Here is a 16,931-nt window from a genome sequence, read left to right on the forward strand (position 1 = left end):
AATTCAAACATCAAATTAATTTAGGTTATTGAACTCTTAAAAAATCAAGTTCTCTGCAGTTCTGCACATTCATTTTCTCTTTTGTTTTTGTTTCGTGGGCTTTTATTAGGTGATTAGCACAAATAGGACACTTTGATGTTACTATTGATCTTTTGACCACACTTGCCCCAGGACAGAACTTTAAGTTTAACAAGTGCCTCATGGGATACAATTTTGACTTTTGACCTTAAACGCTAACACATGGGGCAAGCGTGAGTCAAAAAGTAAAGACCATTAATTTTCAAGGCTATTGATTTCAATTTCCTGGCTATTCTTGGGGCAAAAGGCAAAATTGGCCGGTCGGCAAATATTAAGTACATTCGTTAGTTGAGAAGTGTATAAAATACATATAATTTTTATATATAATACTCACATAAATAAAAGTATATATTTTATCGGCTACTTTTTTGAGAACGACTAAAAGTATTTGGTAAAATGGAGCATACGATTTGCCATCCCAATTTTTCGAGGGGATCTTTACACAAATAGCTGTCCATATTAATTGTTTATTTTTTCTAGTCATATACATAGATTATACATTAATTATACATAATTATGCATATATAATACATAAATTATGCATATATTATACCTCCATCGGCTATTTTTAATTTAAGTTATTGGGTGAGCGGCTATTTGGGTTAATTCTTCTTTTTATAGTCTAACCCAAGACTACATGTACAAATTGAATACTGAGCCCAACAAATTGGCTCCTACAGGAGGCCCATAAAAGCGGACGGCGCAGAATTAGGGCTTCAGACACATGTACTCGTCTATTTAAACTACTATTCACCTTTCTAGTCTCATTCATCCACAGTTTTCTCTACTTGTCGTTCCATTTCGTATTTTATTCTTAGGGTTTTTGACATCACTGCTAGGGTTTTTCAAGTTCTGAATTTTGTAATTATTAATTTACGCCGATGAGGAAGACATCCCAAGAATAGGAAGTGCCGTATGACACTTTAAACAGCAGCGGCAGCCGCAGTTTCCACTCATTTTCCCATCCACCATTGCTCAGCTACTACCCAGTCTCTGTTCAATGGTCTGGATTTTGTGGTATTCTGCACTGAAGCTGTTTGTGTGATTTGGAACGGGTCCCTGAGGTTTTCTTCATACCTAATTTTCTTAAGTTTTTTTTGTGTATTACTGATTAAAGAAGGTCCGATGCCACGTCGACGGTAGCAAAAATAAGCAATGACCGACGATGCTATGATTGGACCAATAACAAGTTTTTATTAATGTTTCGCATTTTGATAGGAATCTGTGGATGGATTTTTCATTCCTCACACGGAGCCGTTTTGTGCGATTACATACTATCTCTTTTTTGTTTTTAAAAAATTTATTCGGTGAGAAGTGAAGCCAATGAGGAATTTATTTATAAATATATGGAATTACCGTCTGAACATTTACATTGATGTCTGATCGACTATCTGAGGCTTCGTTTATTAACCTTTAGCTTTTCAGTTACGTTTTTTAAAATGTTAATTGTTCTAAAGTGTATTTTAAGCGCGTTACCAATCTCACAATCTTCGAGAAAATTCAGCCTTTTATATTTAACGTTGGTATAGATACAATTTTAGTTTCACAGTATTATTTTTTAACTTCAGATAATACTATTTAGAAATTGGTTAATTTTTCCCATTTTAATTTCAGGTTTGATTTCATCATTTGATGTATTCTATGGCTGTCCAACGGGACGGGACAAAATTAACTGGATGGAGCGGGACGGGACGGTGGTGGGATGGGACAAACGGGATGAAACGGTAGGCCCATCCCGGGACGGACGGTAGGTCCATCCCATCCCGCTAACAAACGGGACGGGACGGGTTCGCTGGCCTTTATTGCCATTTTTAAAAAAATTATTTAAGCATTGAGTTTGACAACGTATATTCTTTTGTCAATGACTAAGTTTTTAAAGTTTGCAACATCTAGTTTTTTGACTTATTCAATAAATTTAAAAATTAAACGAAAAATAGGAAAGTAAGTAAAGAATTATAAAATATTAAAACAAAAGACTTGTAATAAAATATTCTAGCAATTATAAATATATAATAGAGTTATAATTTATTTAATATAATTTCAAGTGTAAGAGAATTCATAAAACAAATTCAACGCTTAGAGCCTTTTATTTTATTAATAGAACTTTCAAATCTCACATACAAATATAATTCTTTTGTAGAGCACCTAATCTATGCTTCCACCTTCTAGGAAGGGTTCTGTTTGAACTAGGTCTCTTAGTAGCCAATAAAAAATTATCACACTAATATTTGTAAGCTCCTATATAACTTCGTTGTAACTTATCTATAATTTCTCTCGGATATTGTTCTGGAATTGGTAATGTTAATTGATGTTCCATGAGTTCCATGCCGTCATCGCTCCCGGTGCTAAGTATCTCATTGTATTCTTCTTCTTCCCTAGTGGTTAATTTTTCAAAATCAAGATTTCTTCTTTCTGAATTAATCTAATCTCTGAATAATACGAAAATCTCTAGGTTGTCCTCTACTAATGAATGTCTATGATCTCCGATTTGAAATTTTGCCGCGCTAAAAGCACTCTCCGATGCTACTGATGATGCTTGAATAGCAAGGATATCTCGGGTCATTATGAAAAGTGTTGGAAAAGCCTTGCCACGCTCCCTCCACCATGCCAAAAGTTGTTCGTTGCCTTCTTCGTCTTTAATACTTTTCAATCCTTGATTAAGATAAGAATCAAGTTCATCATCAATAGAGGAATCAAAACCTGTTATATCATCCATATCTTCCCATAGAACTTCTACTCTAGACTTAGAAGTAGAAGGAGCAGTTTCACCACCTGTTGTTTCCATAGATTTATATTTATCAAACATTGATCTAACATAAGAATATATGTTTGCTTGGCATTCTTCGAGAGATGGTTGTTCATTTTCTTGAATTGCTAAATTCTCATAAATTTTACGAACAAGTCCCTTTGCACCTCTTAATTTTAAAGATGGGTTAAGTATAGTAGAGTAGAAATTAAATAAACTTAGGGAATAGGAAAAAAATACTTTTTAAATTTTGTAATCATTTCATTAATGGCCGGTGCATAAGTTGGATTAATTTTATACTTACCAAATACAACAAAAATTCCACAAATATACCATAATATTTGTGTAATAGTAGGATAATATATACCAAAAAATTATTTTCTAAAAATTTAGTAAGCTCTTTGATCTGATCCCAATCAGAATCAACAATTTGATCAGCGGGAATACCATTATGCATATTAAATATCTTTTGTATAGGCACCCGATAATCATAAGCAACTTTAAGCATTTCATAAGTAGAATTCCACCTGGTACAAACATCTTTTGGAACTTTTCTATATGGAAGGTTAGCACTAGCACATTGTTGAGCAAATTCACGAATTCTACTCGCTTTATTAGCCCGAAAAATATAGCCGCAAGCATGTTGTACTGTACTACAAGCTTCAGAAAATAAATTAATACCATCTTTTACAACCAAGTTAAAAATATGGCATGCACATCTAACATAAAAAATTACCGGATTAATTGGACAAAATCTATTTCTTAAACTAGTTGTTGCAGTTGTGTTAACAGAAGCATTATCTAAGGTGATAGTTAAAACTTTATCAATGAGTCCATAAAAATCAAGTATTTGTAGAACAGTTGTTGCAATATATGCTCCAGTGTGTTTTTAATCAACAAATTTATAATCAATAATACGTTTTTGCATGTTCAAGTGATGATCAACCCAATGATATGTAACAGTTAAATAATCACAACCATTAGGACTACGACCTATATCAGATGTGATGGACACTTTACAATCTAAGTGAAAAAATACACAACGAATATACTGAAGATATTCGGTTTGAAATTTAAAAACATCATTTCTAACTGTAGTCTTAGGAAAACCTTGAAAAGAAGGATTATAAGTTTCTTGTATATAATGAACAAAAGCAGGGTGAGAAGGAAAGGTAAAAGGTAAGCCACATACAGCTACCATTTTTGCTAAGTTCTCACGATCTCTATCTTTGTTATATGGGCGTAAAATCGTACCAGAAGCAGGGTCAAGCTGTTGTTGTAAAAAATTAGAACCCCCGCCAGATATACTAGGAGTGCTAGTACTAGTGCTAGGATCCGGTATTTGTCCGGCTTCTATTTTAGCTTGTATCTATAAAGCTTTGTGGTCCCTACCTAAGTGCCTAGATAAGCCCCCTGTCCCACCACTTTTGGTGTGCACAAATCGTTGCTTACATATTTCACATGTAGCATGTTGATTGAGTTTATCATGTTTAAAAAATTTCCATACAAGTGATGTTTTGGGACGTTCACCCTTAGGCTTACCCCTTACAGGAGGTACAGGGGGTAAAGCTCCAGATCGAGATTGACTCTGAGTTGGAGCTTGTGTTACGGGACTAGTGGGTATTTCATCTAATTCTTCTTCCTCATTTTCTTCATCCTCATTTTCTTCGTCCTCAATAAAAATATCCTTGCCAAATTGTCTTTGTAAAGTTTCATGATCTAGTTGTTCTCCGAAATTAATATTATAACATGCGGGGGTTGGAAAAATGAAGTTTCATCAACATGAGTCATTTCATCTATATGTTTTCTAATTATAGGAGAAGGGCTAGGATTAGGACTAGGATTAGGATTACTACTACTTTCACCTTTACTACTTTTTTTACTAGTTTTTTTAAATACGCCAAATACATTTTTAGGTGCCATAATTTAAATACGAAATTAAATTTAAAAAGTTAACACAAAAATTAAAAACACAAATGAAATATGAAAATAGAACACGTAAAGTAAACACAAAAATTAAGCACTAAAATAATGCGCAAAAAATATATATTAAAATTAGGAGATGGAACGAGTGCACCGTGATTAAATATTGAAACTTGAAGAAATTACCCAAACTATTGCTCCAAATACTTGATAAATTAATTTGAAACTTGAAAGTTGCTCCAAATATTTGTCCAAATACTTAAAACTTATCACTTGATTGCGAGAAAATTGAGAGAATAATATAGATAGAATGAAAGGGATTTGAGAGAGAATAATTTATTTTTGTGGAAAGAAATGAAGAAGGATTGGGGTATTTATAGTAGAAAATAGGGTCAAAGTATAATTTAATAAATTTAGGGATTATATTAAAAGTTTGGGGGTAGGGGATGTTTTGGTGGGAGTGGGGGCCAAATATGGCCTTTTTGGCAGTTGGGAACGGCTATTTTTGCAATTATAGCCGTTGCCCAACGGCTATAATTTAAAAAAAAAGGGACGCGGGACGGGACGGGACAGACGGGACGGGCGGGACGGGACGAAACGGGACGAAATGGGACGGGATAAACGGGACGAAATGGCCATCCTGTCCCATCCCGTATCCTGTTTAACATGAGGCCATCCCGTTTAAAATTAAATAGGACGGGACGGGACGGGACATGACGCTGGACGGGACGGGACGGCCCGTCTCGTTGGACAGCCATAATGTATTCAACACCTAATCAAGAATTAAAAGTAATCCAATTTTCCATGCCCTTTTGCATGGTAACCAACTATTTCCATCGGTTAATTATTGGATCGAATTGTCGCGTTTCATTTAATAAAATCAAAATAAAACCGTCACTAAAAACAAATTTTCTATAGACTTGGCATTATTTTATCCCATATCCTAGGCCGATAAATTAGTCTAGGGATAAACTACTTATTTTCGATGGTTTGAATTTGTTCGCCCAATGTATTTTGATTTTGTTTGGGTAAGTTGTAGAAGTATTCCTGATATTTTGATTTCTCCAAAGCAAAATTATACTTTAGCCAAATTTTATTTTAACCATCCCAATAGTCCCGATAATGGCGAAGCGTATGCTTTTTCTAAAACATATTTGACCAACTTGAATAAAGACTTTCATAATAAATATTTCAGATCATATATTTATTTAAATTGCTATTAATTGGTAGTATTTTCTTAAAAAACAATTGGATAAAAGATCTGTCTGAAACTTTGGACTACTACTTGGATTCAACTCGCAAATGGTCTGTAAGGTATTGATATTAGATTTGTGGTTAAGTGGTGAGGGGCGAGTTTGGAAGTTTGCGGATGCTCAGTGGGTTCAATTTTAAAATAAAAAACATGCTTTGCGTGTTGCGGGTTGGGAATTTAACTTTTTGAACACCTAAAGGCTAAATATTATGTTCTTGAGCAGTCTTAAATATGAAACATCAATCAAAAACCAAGACTGTTTTGGCATAGATTTTAAATTTGCTTGAAAATACAAATACAGCAGTGAACTAATGACAGAACAATTACATATGAGATAACATTCATGATTTCTTTAGGCTAATTTTATTGCCAAAAAAACCACATCCTGCCGAGACAGAAAAAACTCCAGGCGTGTGAATGTAGGTGGAGTGCGGGGCGGATGGATACAGATTTAAATCATATGTGAGGCGGGACGTGTTGAAATTTTGCAGTTTCAAACAAAACCTGCACCGCCCCATTCCTACATAAACTTGAGGAGACTCTTGTCGTCATTTCATGGAACATGCTGCCGAGACAAGTCAAGGGTTCCTAAACATGGATAGATGATAATTATCAGCTTTTGGGGTGTGTTTATTATGAAAGAAAATATTTTTGGAAATTATTTTTTAATTTTTCATTTTTGATTTGCTTAAACTATTAATCAAACACGTTTTGTTTTTTATAGGCATTTTATTCAATTATTAATGTCAATATTGTATAGGTCAAAATTTACCGCGGAACATTTAGGGCGATAAAGTATTGAGGAAAAATCAGTCGAGGTTGATCAGAAAATGGTGAACCTTATGGCCGGGGGATTCTTATAATGGCCGAGGAGGAAGATCGCTTAAAGAATCGTAACGGCTAGTTGTTAGAATAAGATAATAGAGAAAATATTCTAAAGAATATTCTCTACACATATATTATTAAGTTTTTCTGGGGATGTGTCTCATATAAAGAGGACAAAAGATAAGGAAAATGGGCATGTAATATTGACCTGCTAAGAATAGATTTCTCATAAAGATTCTCTCTCTAGTAAAGAGAGAGAATCATCTTGTTCGGAAAGATTCTCTTGTTCATAATATTTCATACTTTTCTATCAGATTCGAGAACAGTTCGGAAATTTTAGGATTTATTTGTCACTCATTATTGTTAGGAGGAACAATTATCTAGTTCATTCTTTATATGGTGAACCACTCCTATTTTACTTAAATACCACTTATTGTTATGTATTTTTAGTTTCTATTCTATTATTGCTCATACTTTTTGGAATATCTAAAACATGTTATTGTCAATCTCCCATTAGATCTGTCCCACATTATCCACACTTTCAGGATCCATATTTAGAGATATTATTATTATCCCATTATTATATAAATATAATAGTTTTAACTGAAAGTTACTTTTTGGTCAAACAATTTGGCGATGTCTGTGGGCTAGTTAAATTTTTAGTTTCCTCTACATCTATAACTAAAACAGATCGCTAATGTAAAAAAAGGAGAAAGCAAGAACAAGATCCCTTTTCTTTGTATGCACAGATCTAATATGGCAGGTAACAGAGAAAAAAGAACGAGAATAATAAGTAACCTCCCAACCAACCTCATGAATATCATCAATGAGAGCTCTAAAGTAGTGGACGAGGACGCAACGCCCAATGCCTCCCCCATGCGAGATGGGTCATCCCTCATCACTGTAGCATCAATTGGTAAGGGAGCCTCCACATTCGCGGTGGAGGAGACGCCACCGGCAGTAAAAAAAGCTCCTTGAGGCTTGGCTAACTGACACGCTAACCAGCGTCTTCCATAAGCCCGTTCGGGATACGGCTACAGAAAATGCATGGACTAGCGTATTACCACCAACGACAGGTATTACTCACAATGTCGTTAGTAGTATAGGTGACGACACTCTCGCAGCCATTCTGAAAAGGATGGAGGAAATAGAGAATGAGAACAAAGCACTTCGGGACCAAATGAGAGAACACCGAGAAAGAGTCGATAAGATACCGGGTGCCACTAAGCTCTTGCTGAAGAGAGATGTCGGTCGGTTCATCGAGCAGCCGTATAGTGATGACGCCGTCCCACATGCCATACCAAAGACCTTTAAAATGCCGCCATATCAAAAAATTTATGATGGTACGACCGACCCCGAAGACCATGTGACTCACTACGTCACCACCGTGAAAGGCAATGATCTCGCCAAGAAACGAGTATCTTCCATTTTGTTAAACAAATTTGGCGAGACCCTCACGGGAGAAGCATTAACATGGTATTCATAACTAACTGCCTGCGCGTTCCATTGAAACCTTCGAAGAAATGGCCGACAAATTCGTAACGGCCCATGTTGGGGCCAATAAGGTCGGGGCGAGAGTAAACGCCATATTTGCTATTAAACAATCTCCGGGAGAGGGATTGACAGACACCTCGCCCGATTCAACCTAGTAAGAATGATCTTGCCGAATCTATCGGAAAGGATGGTAGTCACAACATTTGAGAACGGGCTAAGGTGAAATGGTTCAAGGGCAACAAGAAATTTATTAAGTCGGCTTATGAAGTACCCCTTGTCACACCTCCTTTTTTCCCGCAACTCTTATTGGGAGGTTGAGTTAGAAGAGTTTTTCCAATTAAAGTGACGTTTTGAAAAGGGATTATTTATTATTCAGAGTCGTCACTTGGAATTGAGTTTTGGTGTTCCAAGTCACCTTTTATTGAATCCCTTATCAAAAGGAAGATTTGACTCCTAATTTATGGTCTACGAAAACAGAAGACTGAGTAAGGAATTTTGTTGACTGAGGGGAAGGTGTAAGGCACCCCTCGAGTCCCGTGATTCTAGCACGGTCGCTTTATTGACTAATGTAAGGCTTAAATCAATTTTTAGCTATTCTTGTATTTTATTGATTATGGCTTATTTATTACCGTTTAATTAATTATTAATTTTTTTAATTGTTTGAACCCAGATGCAATACGCACACAAGGTATTTCTTTGAAGTTAGATATTAAACCAAAGTACGGAATGTACACATGGTTAAGATATAATTATTTTAAATTTAAAGGCATTAAGGCGCGGAATGCACACATGATCCTTTTATTATTTAAGCATATCAATCCAAGGTTCGAGTATGAACACATGGGCTAATATTTAAAGTGGGTCTAAACTTTTTCTAGTGTATTTAGAGTTATTCTAATTATTTTGTCTCTTTTAAATTCGAGATATATATTTGTATATTTTTATTATATTTTAATTGCTTATTGTAACTAGTCTTGAATTAATTCATGGCTTCTGTCGCTCCCTCGCAATTATTCTTTTATTCTAATAATTTTCTTTTATAGAGAGCTTTGAATTAATTTGCAACCCCCATTTATCTATTAATAGGCCTTACAATGTGTCTAGACCCAATTAGTTATATTCTCCCTTGAATCTATTCTCGGTGAGAATATGAAAGAAATATACTCAACAGTTTAATATGAAATATCCGATTAATTTACCAAGAAAAATACTTATGATAATAAAACAAAAACAACAACAACAATAACAAAAATTATTCAAATGAAGTTCATGAAATGAAGATAAAACTCATGAATCCAATTTATTCTTCAACAGTGAAACAAAGAAAAAATCTATATCCGTAGACTAATTTAAAATAGCTATTCATAATACTAAAATAACTTACAGTGGAGTTAAGGCATAAAGAAATTAATACAATTAATAATTTATTTTTTAAAGGAATTCCTACTAAAATTAATACCTGAAACTTTAGTTTTCATGTCCAAGTAGTTAACAGTTGTAAATATTTATTCAAAGAAGAAAAAGTTTTCTTTATATAAAAAAAAACTTACTAGAATCTTATAAGGAAAAATTTATTATAATTTATGGTCTATTCACAAGAATGACTGGAAAAATTAACTCGTTTCTAATGAACCTCATAGCACAATTTTGTGCAAACTTAACTGACCGCTAAATTAACACTAGGAAAACATTTATAGCATCACCATAGTCATTTTAACCTTAATCTCTTATGAATTCTCTCTTTTTAGTCTTTCACTAAATAAACTAAATGATAACAATTATCCAAAAATATATGCTCAAAAAGAAAAATGACGGATTAAGGAAATAAATTTCTAATAAAAGGAACCAAATCCTAATGCTTTGAATTTATTCAAAGAAAACTAAGAAATAACAGTGAAGAAGGATAAAATCAAAACCTTAGCAAAAGAGTTCCAGTAATATAAGAAAAAGAATCAGTACAAACTCCAATCCAATGCCGAAACTCAGGCCGGACAAAGTAGCAGCAACGTCGAACCCGAAGCCACGAACGGAAACTCGACCTCCTAATCATACGAGAATCTCTCAAACTTTTATCTAGAAAAACTCTCTTTCCTTTTGTTTTTGAATCTTCTTTGTTTCTTCCTCTCACTTTTCACGTTATTTTTCTTATTCAAAGATCTCCCCCTATTTTAAAGTGTGTGTGTGCTATATATAGAATGTGTGTGTGTAACGGATATATGGGTTAAGGAGATGAATGGGGAAAGTGGAGAATAGGACGTGAGGGAATTAGGATTAATGTGAGCAGTATGAGAGAATTAGGAAAATAGGGGATTGGGAGGAGAAAGTTGTGGTGTTAGTGTTAGGATAGGAAGAAATCATTTTATTTTATTTTTCTTATCCTCATCTTTTTTTTTTGAAAGCAAAAGCCAATTAACAAGACAAAAAAATCAAATGTTAAAAAAAAACTACTTATACTAATATCTTATATCTCTAAAAGAAATTACTGGAAAAAAAAAGTACTACATACTAAGGCTTAGAATACTAAAAGAAACGTACTTATTTTTTTATAAGATAAAATAAAATAACTAAGTAAGAATACTAATTAAGTATAAATTAAAAAGATATAAGAAAATTAAATATTTAAACTATAATTTAAATGACACTAAAAAAAAATACCATAACTTAAATATTAAAAATTCTAATTAAAAGAAACCAAATATTTTTTGTAAATCTTCTTTTTCTCTTTACAGATAGAAATAAAATTTGTATTCTAAAAGTGTGAATATTTTTGTAGTTTTTGTAAGCTCTACTAAAAGTGAGATAAAGGTTTAAAATATCAAAAGTAGACATAAAATACATATTTACACTAAAATAGTATAAAATTTAGGTGTGGTCAAAAATTAGTTGTTCACAGCATGCCCCTCTTTGCTTGAAAACATGAAGAGTTTTCAGGCAAAGATAATGAACAAGGTGACTGATTTTTGACCTCACTATTATTTAAAAAGAAAAATAAGATAAAAGAAGCAGATGCGACCGAACCTTGGTTTTAGGCAGCCAACATATCCCGGGTTATAAGGGAATCAGGTCACGTGTAGTTCAAGTAGAAAATGACTGATAGAGGATGCTTAGCTGGAGAGTCGAGCAAAGTTCCGTCGAGGTTCCGATCTGCGGTTCCTATTCCCCCATTGACTTAAGACTGAAACTTGATCCTCTCGATGCAACAGACTATGAAATATTCTCACAACTTGTTCCTTGATCAGATGATAAGAGGATGGATTTTGAGACTCTATGTCTCCGCATGCATTATGTCAAAGCTTGTTGCGGCTGGTATTAAAATCAAACATTCCACTTTCTCTGGCAAGAGATGGAATTTTATTTTTGCATATTCAATCCGTGCTTTTTAGAAAAACCTACAATCATCACAAACAAACAAAACGAACAAAAATTTTCTGCCCCAGTTTGCACTAGAAAAATTTTGTGAGTTATTGAAAATACATAAAACTATCTTTGCTATTGCAGAATAAAGAATTGAAAAAGACACAGTTTCTTTTTTGAATAATAGGGGATGGCGTACCCTATGTTTTCAATAAAAAATGCAATTAGGGGATGTAGTACCCTGTGTTGGCAATAAGGTGAGGCTCTTGGCACTCTGAGATGCTACTAGGGAATGTCGTACAAGAAATGCAACCAGGGGATGTAATACCCTGTGTTGGCAATAAGATGAGGCTCGAGGCACTTTGGGATTTAACTAGGGAATGTTGTACCCTATGTTTGCAACAAGAAATGCAACTAGGGGATGTAGTACCCTGTGTTAGCGATAAGATGAGGCTCGAGGAACTTTGGGATTCTACTAGGGAATGTCGTACCCTATGTTGGCAATGAGAAATGTAACCAGGGAATGTAGTACCCTGTGTTAGCGATAAGATGAGGCTTGTGGCACTCTGAGATGCTACTAAGGAATGTCGTGCCCTGTTTTAGCAATGAGAAATGTAACCAGGGGATGTAGTACCCTGTGTTAGCGATAAGGTGAGGCTCGTGGTACTCTGAGATGCTACTAGGGAACGTCGTACCCTATGTTAGCAATGAGAAATGTAACCAGGAGATGTAGTACCCTGTGTTGGAAATAAGATGAGGCTCGTGGCACTCTGAGATGCTACTAGGGAATGTCGTACCCTATGTTAGCAATGAGAAATGTAACCAGGGGATGTAGTACCCTGTGTTGGCAATAAGATGAGGCTCGTGGCACTCTGAGATGCTACTAGGGAATGTTGTACCCTATGTTAGCAATGAGAAATGTAACCAGGGGATGTAGTACCATGTGTTGAAGATAGGGTATTGGTTCCCTAAAATAAAACTAAATATAAAATGATTACATGTATATTGGAAGAAAAACAAGTATTTGAGAACTTCACTTGGTGGTGTTCGTCTTTTCACGAACTATTTCCTACAACTGTTATGTTCCTGTTCTGAACAAAGAAAGATTCGTTATTTTTAAAATGGTGGTTAGTTTGTGGCCTTGATTTCTTGGGATACTTGACCTTGCGTCCATTACACTTGTTAGAAAAACTGATTCCGTCGATGATTGTACAAATTGCCGGGAGATTCTGTCTTTTCTTTCTGGAGATCTTCTTTCTCAACATCAAAACCCAACCATTTTGCGCCTATCACCATTTGTGTTCATGGTGCAAACAACCTTGCTCCCAAAATAACTTTTAATTGAGTAACTTTTGTTGACCCTTGAAACATTGTTCAATCCTTCAAGCCTTTTGTTCGTCAGGAAAAATAACAGATAGCTTTATGCCTTTGCCCATACGGTTTATGCCCAGCAATCTTTGCTTTATATAACGGGGAAACTGTAACCAGTTTTGCAGCCTTTTCTTTGCTTTGCTTTGACAAAATTAGACTGAAAGAGACTCAAAAATGTAATGCGAAAGAAAATAAGAAGGAGAACTAATAGGTATTACAACTTAATCAAGAAGTGTCCCTTTCAGAGGAAAGAATAATAAAGGACTTATCTGGAGGAAATATGCTGACTTCAATAAACATGACATGCCCTTTGGACTGGAAGCCCGATCCGTTTGAATCGTCTAATTCTCGAAATTTGTTGTAAACTTAACTTTGAAACTGAGTTCTTCGTCTTAACCATGCTTGTGTCGGGATGTACAAAGCCTTAAATCGATCAATGATGCCCTTTGTGGGTTTTCACCAATTGACCTCTCTCATTTGCCTTTCTCTCAACTCATTATTGCCTTATAGTGCCCGTGAAGGTTTTCACTAATAAGACTCTCTCATTTAATTTTTTTCTCTCTTCAATGGCTGAGGCATTACCCGTAATATACTGACTTAGCATTCTCGAAAGTTGATCAGAAGGTCTTAGCAGGGAAAGGTAAAAAGAATTATTCAACTGAATTACAACTTTTGGAACCATTTTGATGGAACAACCATCGAAAATAAAATAAAATCATGCCCCAGTTTCTTTGAATACTGGAAAAATATGGATTTTTGTTTTGGTGTGACCGAACCCCAGAGTGAGGCTGCCTACGTATCCTTTCGGAATCAGGTCGAACGTAGTTCAATTAACATGAACTTGTTTTGATGATTTTTTTTTTTGAGTTTTCTTTCTTTCTCTCTCTTTTTTAAAGTACATTGGTTCCAAAAGAGGGGAAAACAAAGAAATATAAACAAGGCTTCAAAGGGATAACTAGGGTTGACCAGTGTTTGGATAGCGAGAATGATAGCCTTTCGTCATCCCAACCTGAGAATGCTAAATATAAGAATGCCCCAACATAGCCATGTCATACATAGTATCTCTTGACCGCATCTGCGTTGACGGATATATCAATCACCTTTCCTTCTATATCTACCAAGTGTAGAGCTCCTTTTGACAATACTTTCTTGACGAGGTAAGGACCTTGCCAATTTGGGGCGAACTTTCCTTTTGCTTCTTCCTGGTGCGGAAAGATATGTTTCAAAACAAGTTGTCCTACCTCGAATTGTCTTGGGAACACTTTCTTATTGTAAGCGCGTGCCATTCTTTGTTGGTATAACTGACCAAAACAAACTGCCGCCAAATGCTTTTCATCAATCAAATTCAACTGTTCCAATCGGGACTTCACCCATTCAGTGTCCTCAATCCCTGCTTCAACAATGATTCGGAGAGAGGGAATCTCAATTTCAGCAGGTATGACCGCTTCAGTTCCATAAACCAATAAGTAGGGTGTTGCGCCAACTGATGTACGAACAGTTGTCCGGTATCCCAAAAGAGCAAAAGGTAATTTCTCGTGCCATTGTCTAGACCCTTGGATCATCTTCCTAAGAATCTTCTTGATGTTCTTATTCGCAGCTTCAATAGCTCCATTAGCTTTGGGACGGTAAGGAGTAGAATTGCGATACTCAATTTTAAATTGTTCACATACCTCCTTCATCAGATGACTATTCAAATTAGCAGCATTATCTGTGATAATGATATTTGGAATACCGAAACGACAAATGATGTTGGAGTGAAAAAAGTCTACTACCGCTTTCTTGGTAACTGCTTTCAATGTAATAGCTTCCACCCATTTGGTGAAGTAATCAATTGCAACCAAGATGAATCTGTGCCCATTTGAAGCTTTTGGCTCGATTGGGCCAATGACGTCCATTCCCCAAGAAACAAAAGGCCAAGGAGCCGACAGAGGATACAACTCTGAAGGAGGCGAGTGAATCAAATCACTGTGAATCTTACACTAGTGACACTTGCGAACAAAACGAAAGCAATCTCGTTCCATAGTAAGCCAATAATATCCTGCTCGAAGGATTTTCTTTGCTAGAACATATCCATTCATGTGTGGACCACAAACTCCCGAATGCACCTCATTCATAATCATTTCAGCTTCTTTGGCATCCACACATCTCAACAAATTCAAATCCATAGTTCTTTGTATAGGATTTCCCCACTCAAAAAGAAACCATTAGAGAGTCGCCTAATAGTTCTCTTTTGATCCCTATTAGCATGTTCCGGATATTCTCTTATTTTTAGAAACTGTTTAATATCACGATACCATGGTTCACCATCTGGTTCTGCTTCAATTGTATTGCAATAACCATGTTGATACCGAATCTGAATTTCTAATGGGTCAATGTGAGTATTACCCGGATATGGAAGCATTGAGGCTAGGGTGGCCAAGGCATCAACTAATTCATTGTGAAACCTGGGAATGTACCTGAATTCGATGGACTTGAACCTTTTGCTAAGATCCTCCACACATTGTTTATATGGAATGAGCTTGATGTCTCGAGTCTCCCAATCACCTTGAGCCTGCCGAATAAGCAAATCTGAATCTCCCATCACCAACAGTTCATGCACATTTAGATTTATTGCCATGTTCAGACCCATGATGCAAGCTTCATATTCTGCTGTGTTGTTTGTACAGAAAAAACGAAGTCGCGCCGTAGCAGGGTAATGTTGCCCAGTAGGTGATACCAGAATTGTCCCAATCTCTACACCTTTGATGTTGACAGCCCCATCAAAGTATAGTTTCCAAATTTGACTGTCATCTTGGACTACTTCTTCAACTAAATTAATCTCTTCATCTGGGAAATATGTGTTCAAAGATTCATACTCATCATCAACCGGGTTTTCTGCCAGATGATCAGCCAAAGCTTGTGCCTTCATGGCAGTGCGAGTGACATAAACAATATCAAACTCTGTGAGCAAGATTTGCCACTTTTGCCAATTTGCCTGTTGTCATCGGCTTCTAAAAGATGTACTTCAGGGGATCCATTCGGGATATGAGGTAAGTTGTATAGGCCAAAAGATAATGCCTAAGCTTCTGGGCGACCCAGGTTAAGGCACAACATGTCCTTTCCAAAAGAGTGTATTTGGCCTCATAAGTGGTGAACTTTTTGCTCAAATAATATATTGCTTGTTCCCTTTTGCCTGTGACATCATGTTGACCCAGAACACAACCAAAGGAACTATCCATTACTGACAAATATAAAAACAGAGGCCTATCAAGTTCCGACGGGACCAAAACAGGGGGATTTGACAAATATTCCTTGATCTTATCAAAAGCTTCTTGGCACTCATTTGTCCACTTGATAGCGGCGTTCTTTTTCAACAACTTAAAAATAGGCTCACATGTGGTTGTAAGCTGCGAGATAAACCTGCTAATGTAATTCAACCTCCCGAGTAAACTCATGACTTCTGTTTTGTTCTTCGGGGGAGGCAGCTCTCCAATGGTCTTTATCTTGGAGGGATCTAACTCAATGCCTCTTCGACTAACTATAAAACCCAAAAGCTTCCCAGAAGGAACTCCAAATGCACATTTAGCTGGATTGAGTTTGAGATTGTACCTTCGTAGCCTTTCAAAGAACTTTTTCAAGTCTTGCACATGGTAAGCTTGTGTTCTCGACTTAATGATCACATCATCAACGTACACTTCAATCTCTTTATGCATCATGTCATGGAATATGGTAGTCATGGCTCTCATGTAAGTTGCCCCTGCATTCTTCAAACCGAATGGCATGACCCTATAACAATAAGTTCCCCATGGAGTTGTGAAGGCGGTTTTTTCTGCATCTTCTTTATCCATCAGAATTTGGTGATATCCGGCATAACAATCCACAAAAGATTGGATTTCATGTTTAGCACAA

General features: G+C 35.8%; 1 long non-coding RNA gene and 3 other non-coding genes across 4 annotated transcripts; all 4 read left to right on the plus strand.

Annotated features, from left to right (window-relative positions):
- The first annotated feature begins 855 nt into the window (after positions 1–855).
- On the plus strand, positions 856–2,403 carry LOC142168726 (uncharacterized). Its single transcript, XR_012698655.1, has 2 exons — positions 856–1,142; positions 1,693–2,403. It is a non-coding gene; the product is annotated as an uncharacterized LOC142168726 (long non-coding RNA).
- On the plus strand, positions 955–1,019 carry LOC142174187 (small nucleolar RNA U49). Its single transcript, XR_012703534.1, has one exon. It is a non-coding gene; the product is annotated as a small nucleolar RNA U49 (small nucleolar RNA).
- Positions 1,198–1,353, plus strand: LOC142174185 (small nucleolar RNA snoR2/U65). The gene has a single exon (XR_012703530.1). It is a non-coding gene; the product is annotated as a small nucleolar RNA snoR2/U65 (small nucleolar RNA).
- LOC142174167 (small nucleolar RNA snoR77Y) lies at positions 1,396–1,481 on the plus strand. The gene has a single exon (XR_012703515.1). It is a non-coding gene; the product is annotated as a small nucleolar RNA snoR77Y (small nucleolar RNA).
- Positions 2,404–16,931: the final 14,528 nt, after the last annotated feature.

The sequence above is a fragment of the Nicotiana tabacum genome, chromosome 2, assembly GCF_000715075.1.
Source record: "Nicotiana tabacum cultivar K326 chromosome 2, ASM71507v2, whole genome shotgun sequence".
In the NCBI taxonomy this organism is placed as follows: Eukaryota; Viridiplantae; Streptophyta; class Magnoliopsida; order Solanales; family Solanaceae; genus Nicotiana; species Nicotiana tabacum.